General features: G+C 40.3%; 1 protein-coding gene and 1 long non-coding RNA gene across 4 annotated transcripts in view; both read left to right on the top strand.

Moving 5' to 3' along the window:
* Positions 1–3,562, top strand: part of LOC109301038 (EF-hand calcium-binding domain-containing protein 6-like) — a 111,346-nt gene extending 107,784 nt beyond the window's left edge. For 2 of the 3 annotated variants that reach the window (XR_002098412.1, XR_002098411.1), the window contains exons 6-8: positions 909–1,033; positions 1,400–1,639; positions 3,397–3,562. The gene's annotated coding sequence lies outside the window, so the exon portion shown is untranslated. Of the gene's footprint in view, positions 1–908; positions 1,034–1,395; positions 1,640–3,396 lie in introns of all 3 variants that reach the window. The other variant, XR_002098413.1, reaches the window with a different exon arrangement.
* A 2,530-nt stretch (positions 3,563–6,092) lies between these two features.
* LOC109301039 lies at positions 6,093–8,678 on the top strand. The gene is made up of 2 exons (XR_002098414.1): positions 6,093–6,256; positions 7,579–8,678. It is a non-coding gene; the product is annotated as an uncharacterized LOC109301039 (long non-coding RNA).
* Positions 8,679–10,021: the final 1,343 nt, after the last annotated feature.

The following is a 10,021-nucleotide window of genomic DNA, read 5'->3' as shown; positions in this document are numbered from 1 at the left end:
GAAACAACTGGAGTGGGCATTTGTATAATTCAAGGTTGTCCAGCTTCTGAGTGGCTGAGGGTGGCAAGCCCCCCAGCCACATGCCATGTGGGCCACATACTCCTGAGCTCCGTGCTGTGTGGGCTGCACACTGTGCCATGTAAGCCCTCCTGTTTGCACTGCATAGGTCCCCACTGCACCATGTGAGCCCCACCCCCAGTGTACCTCATGGGCCCCCAGTGTTTCATATGAGCTCCTGCTGCACAATATGGACCCCCACCACACTAACTTGTCATGCCACAGAGGCATCCTGCATGCATGGACATGCTGTACCCCGTGGCTTCTCCCTCCTGTTCCTGCTGCATAGTAGGCACTCCTACGCCACCACACCAGCACGGATGCCACATGGGGTCCATGGGCCCCTCCAAGTCCTCTGGCCATGGTTCCTTCAGTCCCACAGGCTGCACTGCTCCAACCTGCCTTCCGGAGTGGGGACAGACAGCAGAACCCAGAGGAGTCAAGGGGAGCAGGGGGGACTCCAATGGTAACAGCAAGAAAGTAAAAAGAGGAACAGTGACTGGACCAGGAGTCCAGGGGTCACAATTTAATTCCTCAGAAGCTTCATCTAGCCTGTGGGCCACTAGTTGGGCAGCCTTAGTTTAGATGTTAAAATATTTGCTGGCTGATTAGCTGTAAAAATCATGCAATTTGTCTTTGTTGGCTTAGTTGAAAAGTCCTGAAGCTGCATTTTGTCTAATAGCATAATTCTTACAGATTCTGGGTCTGTGCTGCAGTGAAATCATGTTCTTGTGAGACAGCTGCCAGATAGCTCCTTGTTTGAAAGATACAGATGGGGAGAAATGTGTATCAGGGCATGTATAAATAAGTTCTATATACATTTTCACATGTATCTTCTATTTCCCCACAAGTTGTTCAAGATTATTAAGAACTTATTAAACAAACGCTCTTAAGCAATAGAAAAAGAGTTTGAAGACTTAGATGAAATGAACTCCTGGTGCCTCACTCAGGAGACTATGTACTTTCTTTTGATGCGGTAAGGAGATTTGCTGGAGACTTCTTTCAAAATACAGGGCCAGATCCTCTGCAGGTGGTGATTTTCATGGAGCTGTGTTCCTTTCCATTAGCCGAGGACCTGGCTCAGAGGGATTTTTCCACCAAAGAATCAGTTATTTGTCATTGTATCTTTCTACTATTTTTTTGATGTAGACCTGAAGTCTTTACTCAGTAAAACTCCTGAATACATTGTGACCTCATTTGTAGTTTGCTGAGTAAGACTGTCAATATGTGGCTAGTAAATACAATAACTTTCTACTTTTCCTCAAAATATGTATTGTTGTTGTTGCTGCTGCTGCTGCTGTTAATCTCATTACATTTTTCTCTTTCAACATTTTGAAGAAAGGTTTGACATCCAATCTGAAATAACTCGAGGTGAAATCTGCAGGCTGTGGGAAACTTTAATTACAAATCAGGATAACATCCTTGACTACCTGGAGTTCGTCAGACACTTTGGCTACTCCCCCAGCTCTGCTTTCCCAGTGCCTAGATTAGTCCACCCACAAAAGGAGACAGTAACCTCAGGCTGCCTTCTAAAAATCTCAGCTGCAATTCTGACATGTTGGTGGACAGGGTGCGAGCAAAAGTAAGCCTTTCCAGTTTAAAGAAGTTACGCACAGGGGTTTTACTTCCAATACTGTATGTGTAGTTACATTCCTAACACTAGAAAAGATTGCTAAATAGTGAGTTAATTTCCAAAATAGGTACCTGGGTCCCAAACAGAGATCTGCAAGCTTTTTTTCTTTAAAATACATGATGTGTATTTTGTTATGTGTATTAAGAAAAAAGATACAATCAGCACTGTGGAATAGCCTCCTAACACAAAGTGTCTAATGGTGGGCAGTGGGCTGCATGTGGCCCATGAGGGGTTAAGGTGCAGCCCCCGGGTTCCCCCTGTGCCATGACTCCTCTAGGTTCCCCCTCCCTCCTCCAGCTGCCACTTCCTGCCTCTGCCCCAGGGGTGGGGCAGTGTGGCACACTGCAAGGAGCTGAGGGTGATTCCAGTGCCACATGCGGTGGGGTAGATTGTAACAGTACAGAGGGATCGTGCCCACATGGTATAGCAGTGGGGAGGCGCCTGTGTGGGTGTCCAGTGCAGTGGAGTGAGGGATTGTCCGCTTGACCTGCAGGCCTGTGGCCTGTGACTCACCTGACATGGCCTGAGTGGCATGAATCCCCTGCTGGTACAGCTCCCCAGGTGCTTAGAAGCTGCCAGCTTTGACCTAGCAAAATGAGTCTGAATTTAAAGGAGACAGCAGTACAGAAGATTTCTTTTTCTTTCCTAATCAAAGGAAACTAATGTGAAAGGGAAGTGGGAAGCAAATCATTGTCTCTCTATGCACAGTATCTATTTGAAATGGGCTGTCAGGTTCCAGGTCTCTGTATGGAAATAGTGCTGTTATGCTGACTCAAGATGGTAACCAAAGTATGAACCAAATAAATATGTAAAGGCACATTTTCAAATTAATTTTTAAACTTTAAAATATTTACATTATTTTTTCAAGAAAAAGGCAAAAACATATGTGTATGCAAGAGCAGAACTCGGCTACATCATTCCTTTAAAATATTGGCTTAGGCATGTAGCTATGCTAAGGGCCTTGTTACACATTCATTTTGGGCGGCTTCTGAAATTTTTAACTCCTGGATTATCTGCACATTGACATCTTTAAGTGAATTAAAGCATTTGTTATGCAGCTGAAAGTTACGCCACTCCAGGCCAGGATTATCTCTTGATCTGCATAACCCAGCTCCTATTCCCTTAAATTGTGGCCACTCCTCACAGATGTGCCACTCATGTTGAAGGTGTGACTTCAAGCTAGCACTAAGTTGATCACTGTTTGTATGGCTCACAATGTAACCTGTAACAAAGCCCTAAGTGTAGAAACTGTATTAGAACAGATCTTCTCATTTATGCCACTGAGGTGGGTGGGGTTATTCTGAATATACAAGACTTGTCACCAGGTACAGAAAATCTTACTGCTGACTCCACAACCTATTGCCTTTAGAACCAGTAAGCCTGCCAAAGGAAAAGAGCAGGAAATGCTGACTTCTGTGGGGACGTCTACACATTCATTAATGCGCCATCATCGGTGCTACTGTGCATTAGTGCAGATGAATGCTTTTTAGGTGAAGCTTAATGCCTATTAGACTAATCTGTGCATTAGCGCATTAGCACAGTTTTGTCTGATGCGCTAATGCACAGTAGAATTAGTCCAATGGCCATTAAGCGTGTTGTGTAGATGTGCCCTACAAATTGCATGAGGATGCAGCTGAGTAATGCTAGTCAGAGGACTGGGAATAGGTTCTGAACACAGCGAGATTTCAAATGTTTTGTTCCTCTAGGTGGAGTATTTATGGGATGATCTCAAGAAGGAATTTGAAGAGCTGGACCCCCAGCATACAGGCTTTGTCACCAAAGAAGAATTTAAGGATATTTTGACTGAGCTGTGTGCGCACTGGAATGAATATGAATGTGAAATGCTGGGAAAGAAATTTGAAAGCATGGGGATGGTTGATGAGTTAAAACTGGAGAAAGGTCAAAATGAGCTGGTCTGTAACAATCTATCCTTGATCAAAATGGATCTATAATAAATGGTCTATAATACTGGACAGTATTAGCTGTGTTAAATGTTGTAGGTGGCCCTATGGATTAATACACCCCTTAAGACAGAAAATTCTTGCTTAGGTTCCTTGAATTCCTTGTTCTAGTCCCAACTGGGTGTTTCTTCCAAATTGCAAAAACTAAGATTCATAATTTCAAGGAATGTACAGTGTCTGCTGAAAAGCCCTTCAGAGGTAGATTGGTTTAGCAACTCAGGTGTTGGCTGCACTGGTAGGGTTCTTTTAATAAATTTGTCCAGCTCCTGCATTACCTGTATAATGGCTAAGTTCTAGCCAGTGTTCTTAGTGCATCACTACTGAGCAGCAACCTGCATCTAAAACATAATATTTTTTAAAAAGAAAAAGCAATATTGTTATTTCATCATGAAGCCTTTTGTGGCCTGTGTATCAAAGTCTTCTTTTTCTTCAAAATGTATTCCTTTTAGAGGAAAGAGAAGGAACCTCCAAACAAGGTTTGCTGTAGTTTAAAATCAGAGCAGACAGAACGCTTGGCATAAATAAAATAAATCCCAGGAATCTGAATATCTAAGCCATGTTTTGCACTCCACCGTGCATGACAAAATTCTCCTTTGGATTGGTCCAATAATTCTAACTCCCTAGCTGTAAAGTGTCATTTCTCCTCTCACTGCAGTTTCAGGGTTAATACTCGATTTCAGTGATTCTCAGCCAGAATGTCTTGAGATCCTTTTAAGAGTGATGCAGGGTGCTGCACAATACTAGCACTGTTAGCTGTGCAAATACTATAATTCATAAAATAAACCCAACGATTTCAAGTAGGAATCCATATTATCAAAAATATTGTGACTTGTTCTGGTTTTCCTGAGTTCTTTACAACAGAAGAATTGCTCTATTATTTTTTCTGTAGTTAAAAAATAGTGAAAGCTAAGCACTGGCATTTTCCAAGGGGTGCCTTGAGTCTAACAAGGTTGAGAATCACCAGACTAGAGGAAGCTTACAGTTTTTGTGGGTATAGTTGTATAGATGTGTCCATAGAGGCAAATTCTGCTATTATAGATATAATTTATATCAGCAGAAGAGTGTTTTGGCCTGTATAATTTATGCTAGATCCCTGAGCAAAATAAACTACACCTGCAAGAGTCCCTTGATACCAATAGATCTGCATCAGCACTGAGGCTTTTGCTAGTATTGAACCATAAAAACCCCACTCATCTATCTAACACTTCTATCCCAGTAAAAGTGTTTAGTATTTAGATCTAATCTGCTACTATTTCAGTCTCTGTTTACAGACTCACAAGACCTATTGGTTACATTCTCATTTTTACTGCTAACTAAACATTTTTATTCTTAACTAAAATAATCTTACATTTTAGAAATACAAAAAATTTTTTTTTAAATCTGACAGATGAATCAATGCCCATGGAATTGTCATCAAATTGTGTGTCAGATTTTCCACTCTTACACTGTTATATACAAGTACAAGTTTATGCCTGACTTTTGTGCTAAAAATCACTTCTTAAGGTTTCCTTAAAATCATAGAAAATTAGAGTTGGAAGGAGGTCATCTAGTCCAACCCCCTGCTCAAAGCAGGACCATCTCCAACTATATCAACCTATCCCCAAACTATATCAAACCCTTGTTGCTGGGTTTTGCCCTGAATATAAGCAGTGACTTATTATATTGTTATGAGCCAACAAGTGAATACTGTTATGGAACAGATATTGATTGACCATGTGTAGAGTTGGTTAAAGATTGAAATTTAGAATTTCCCATGAAATGAAAAAAAAAGTTGTTCATTTTATAATGAAAATAGGTGTTTTGAAATGCTCATGGAAGGGAATTTATATATAATATTTTATTTTAAAATTATTAAACAAAATTGACATCTTCTGTGTTCCCAGCACTCTCAACCCAGAGGACTCTCTGAAAAACTGAAAGAGAGCTAGGAACTGATGGGACCTGAGAATGATTGATTGCTAAACCATGAGTTTCAGAGGGTGGAAGTCAGGGTTGCTAAAGACTTCTGACTCTGCAGCAGTGAGTCTGGAAACCCACAGGTTCATAGCTTTGAAAAAATCTGTGTGGCAGAATCACCCTGAAACGGGGACTCTGGCAGAACCATGGACCTTGGAAGATTGGGTTTCCCAGCAGCCTGGCAAGTGACCTTCTAGGGAACCCTGTAGGTTTCTGAGAGAAACCAATCTGTGGTCTACTGGAAGTTCATAAAACTGGAACATTTCTGCAGTACACGTTGGTTTTAGTGATGAGCATTTTACAGTGAAGAATGTTCAGTTGAAAAATGTCCAGCCAGTTCTAGCTGAACGTGTGTTGAGGATGATGGACAATTTGGAACATAGTGTTTAAACTGAGAACAGCAATTAAAATATAATTTAGGAGCTTATGTAATAATTCTTAAACTGAGCTGTTTTTGTTTTCCTTTTTGATTTATTTAAGTGTTTCATACTTGGAGTTTCTGAAGCCCTTTGCTTTACGGGGACAAAGGTGGAAGAATGGGAATAACATGGCTACTGTTATGCAGGCATCTCAGGATGAGATAGACCAATCTCAGATGGGAATGTAGACATCAGAGCTGGGCAGTTCGACAAGCAGACTGCGAGAAAAAGTGGGTGGCTCTCATATGCTGTGTGGCTAGTTGAATTACTGTATTGTGTTTCCTAGAGAGAAATAGTGTGAATTCTTCTCAATAATGAATTGCATATATATTAGATCTAAAAGTGCATAATCGTCTGTACTACAACCTAAGGCTAATGTACCTACCAACTGATAGCCAGACATTAAAACACACACAGCCAGCCATCAACAGTCCCTGTACTTGTATCTGTACAGTCAACAGTGACTGTACTTGTTATGTCTGCAGATTATATGACTATACCAAGGGTGGGTTCCTTGTTCTCCACAGGCAACAGACTTATGAGATGAAGGGGAAATTCTTTTTTCTGAGTTTGTATGATGAAAGAGAAACTTATCTTGTCTTGATGTTGGGTTTCTAGTTTCCCATGGACTTTGTTAGTCCCTTAGAAATATCTAAGATAGTTAATATAGATAGTTTAGTAGGCAAACATACGTTACCTGCACCTATACATACATAATATTTTACTTGTAGGCAGACCTTTCAAATTTGAGGATGTACCACTATTATTCATTCCTAAGCATATGTTCCTTTGACATGATCGTACACAACACCTTACTGGAACTTGCACTTGTCTAGAATGAAATGACGCTGGAAAAGAAAAAGAAAAGAAAAAAGCATAGTGATAAGCGCAGGAGGAGGAAGTGCCAGTGACAACATCTCCAGTGAAGGTTCCAAACTATTCAGAAAGTGTTCCAAGCCACTCGTTAGCAGCGCAAGTAGGAGAAACTCTCCTTGACAATGGCTTTCCATTGTGCTTCAATTATAGCTTAGTTCAGAGCTCAAGATCCTTACACTTGAGTGCCTAAAGTTATATTTCTAAGTCTTTATTTAGGTACCTGAACACCTGATTTAAATTTTCAAATGTGTTGGAAGTTCAGCAAATCTCTTTGGCTTTAATGGGATAAGTGGACACCCCAAAATTTTGAAAATGAGACCATTTATTTAGATCCCTAACTATTGATATGAGAGACTAAACTCCAGACCACTGTTTTTTAAAATCTTTCTTTTAATGTTGTTAAAGCATGTTGAACTCCTTGGTTGAAAGAAGCTATCAAAGAGCAAATTATTATTACAGCTTATGATGTAATACATTAGGAGCTAGTGAGGAACCTTGCTGGTGTGCTTCCCCATTGTGAATATGCAGTTATATGCAGGAAAACAGACTGCAGCATAACCTCACAGTTTCATAGTTCAGATGAAACACCAAAAAGGGCATTGTGCCCTCACATAGTTTGTTTATTATTTCTCTTCAGTAATTCAAATTCCTGATCATTTGCATTTTTTTTTTCTAGTTACGAGGGGACTGGAAGACACTTCGAAGAGCCTTTAGGAAGCTGGATGCTGACAGCAGTGGTTACCTTTCTCTACCAGAATTCAGGTCTGTCCTGAAGCTGTGCAACCTTCTGGTAGATGAGGATGAGGTTTATCACATTCTGTCTAAATACGATCCCAACCTGGATGGGAGAATTGATTATAAGTCCTTTTTGAAGGAAACTTGTAAGAAAGGGAAACCACCTGCAGCCAAAAAATCCTCTGTAAGCCCACCATAAAATAATATAGAATATTCCTGTGACTAAGAGAAGAATGACATCTGCGTGCTCCCATCTGTTTATCCTTTCAGCTATTTGCTTCTCTTTGGGGTGTGCATCTTTGCCTTGTATCTTTTGGCTACTTCTTACTTGCTCACTGTATTGCAAGTTGTTTTGTAGGGGGATAATAGAAGCATATTCTGAGAGAAGAGAGCCAAGCTGAGTATAACACAATTACTGTACTATATTTAAAACACAATCCACTCTGTTACTAAGGAAACTAACATTCTGAAAAGGAGGGGCAACGATGCAGCATAGAGAGATGCAAATCATTTTTTTTTAGAAAATGAAATATTCAGTGAGATGCAGGCTGGATTTTTGCTGCTTAGGACTCCATGACAATGGGAGAGAATTCCTTTGACCTTATCAGGAGCTGGATCAGATCCTATGTAGGCATTTAGACAGAATTTGGCCCTTAATGTAAACATGGATTTCCATCCTTTTCTTCTTCCTAAAGGAATATTTTTATCCATAGATTACATCAGGGAATAGGGGTCAATTCTGCAGCTGCTCTGCTCTGCTTCACTTCTCCGTCACAGCAGTTGTACCTTTAAGATCAAGCTATTTGCCACTTCACTTTTGTGGCATAAAGACATTTTTATGAGCATATGAGTGAACACTTGAGTTGGTTAAATAAATAAATGGAACCATTAAAATGTATATTATTTGCCTAGTCCAGTATACAGGACCAAATTATCTAACTTCATTACCGATCCTCCTTGTGCAGATGAGCACAGGTCCACTGATTGCAATGAAACTTGGCCAGCTTTCACTAGGTGTAGATCTGACCCGGTTTGTCTGCATAAACAAAATGCCAAAAGGAAGGAGCTGTCATGGTTGCTTCTACATACTTTCTTCCCTTGGGCCACTCACTTTAGATCCACAATAAAAACATATGCCCTTTATTATCTTGGAAGACAATCACAAGCTTGTGCTAAATTTTTGCTGTCTATATACTTGAACACCTTAGAGGAAAAGATTAACTTCTGTTGTAGCTCCTGTTCCAAATACTTTCCCTCCTTGACATCTGATATCAAACAGTATTTTCACAGTTTTAAATATGAAAGCTGTTGGGAAAGCATTTTTGCTGGCTTAAAAAAGCTGAAGGAAAATCTCCTACATGGTAAAAAAAAAAAAAAGAAGCTTGGAGTGCAGGACACAGACAGCTATTATTACACCCTGGTTTAATTTACACTGGAGTATGGAAGAATCAAACAAATGTGATTTCTTTAGTACTATCTAATAATTTTGAATTCTGTTACATGTACTGTAATATGCTAGGTTTTATGAAGATGATCGGTTGTCTTTTTAAATAAATTTTTAACTAAAAAATGGCTGTATAAAAATGTTTTGTCACTGTTTTCTGACAACATCCTCTTAGTTTACAAGTCTGGAAAAAAAGTTTTGATTGTTTGTTTCTTTAACAGATTCCATTCCTTAACACTCCACATGGGGTTTGATAGTCAAGCTGCATCATTGGCTTCTCACATCTCTATGATGACAAAATTCGGTAGGGCAAATTGTATGGCAGCTATACGTGCATAACTCCACTATGTCCAATGGTATTGAACACCTGTATCTAATATACCGTAATGAGACTATATAAGGGTAATTCAATTGATAGAAAATATGGGGCCTGGAAAAAGAATCTGTTAAAAGACCCAGGCACTTACAAGTTAGGTGCTACAGTGCCTAACTTTTAGATGTCAACCCTCCAGAATGGGATCTAAAACCCAGGTAACTATAGGCCTGTAAGCCTCATTTCGGTGCTTGGGAAGATCTTGGAGAGAATCATCAAGGAGCACATCTGTGGGGGGCCTGCAAGGGAGATCATGCTCAGGGGCAATCAGCATGGGTTCATCAAAGGCAGGTCCTGCCTGACCAACCTGATTGCCTTTTATGACCAAGTAACTAAATTCTTGGATGATGGTGTCACTGTGGACATAGTCTTTCTAGACTTTAAGAAGGCCTTTGACACTGTCTCTCACCCCATCCTCATCAATAAATTAAGCGACTGTGGCATTGATGCCTACACAGTTGGATGGGTAAAAAACTGGCTGATGGGGCACACCCAGAGAATAGTGGTGGACGGGTTGTACTCAACCTGGTGAAATGTGAGCAGTGGGATACCCCAGGGCTCAGTTCT

The sequence above is a fragment of the Gavialis gangeticus genome, unplaced genomic scaffold (genome assembly GCF_001723915.1).
Source record: "Gavialis gangeticus isolate Ggan-Ray unplaced genomic scaffold, GavGan_comp1, whole genome shotgun sequence".
NCBI lineage: Eukaryota > Metazoa > Chordata > Crocodylia > Gavialidae > Gavialis > Gavialis gangeticus.
Note: the sequence above shows the minus strand (reverse complement) of the source record. Positions and strands in the feature narration are given on the sequence as shown.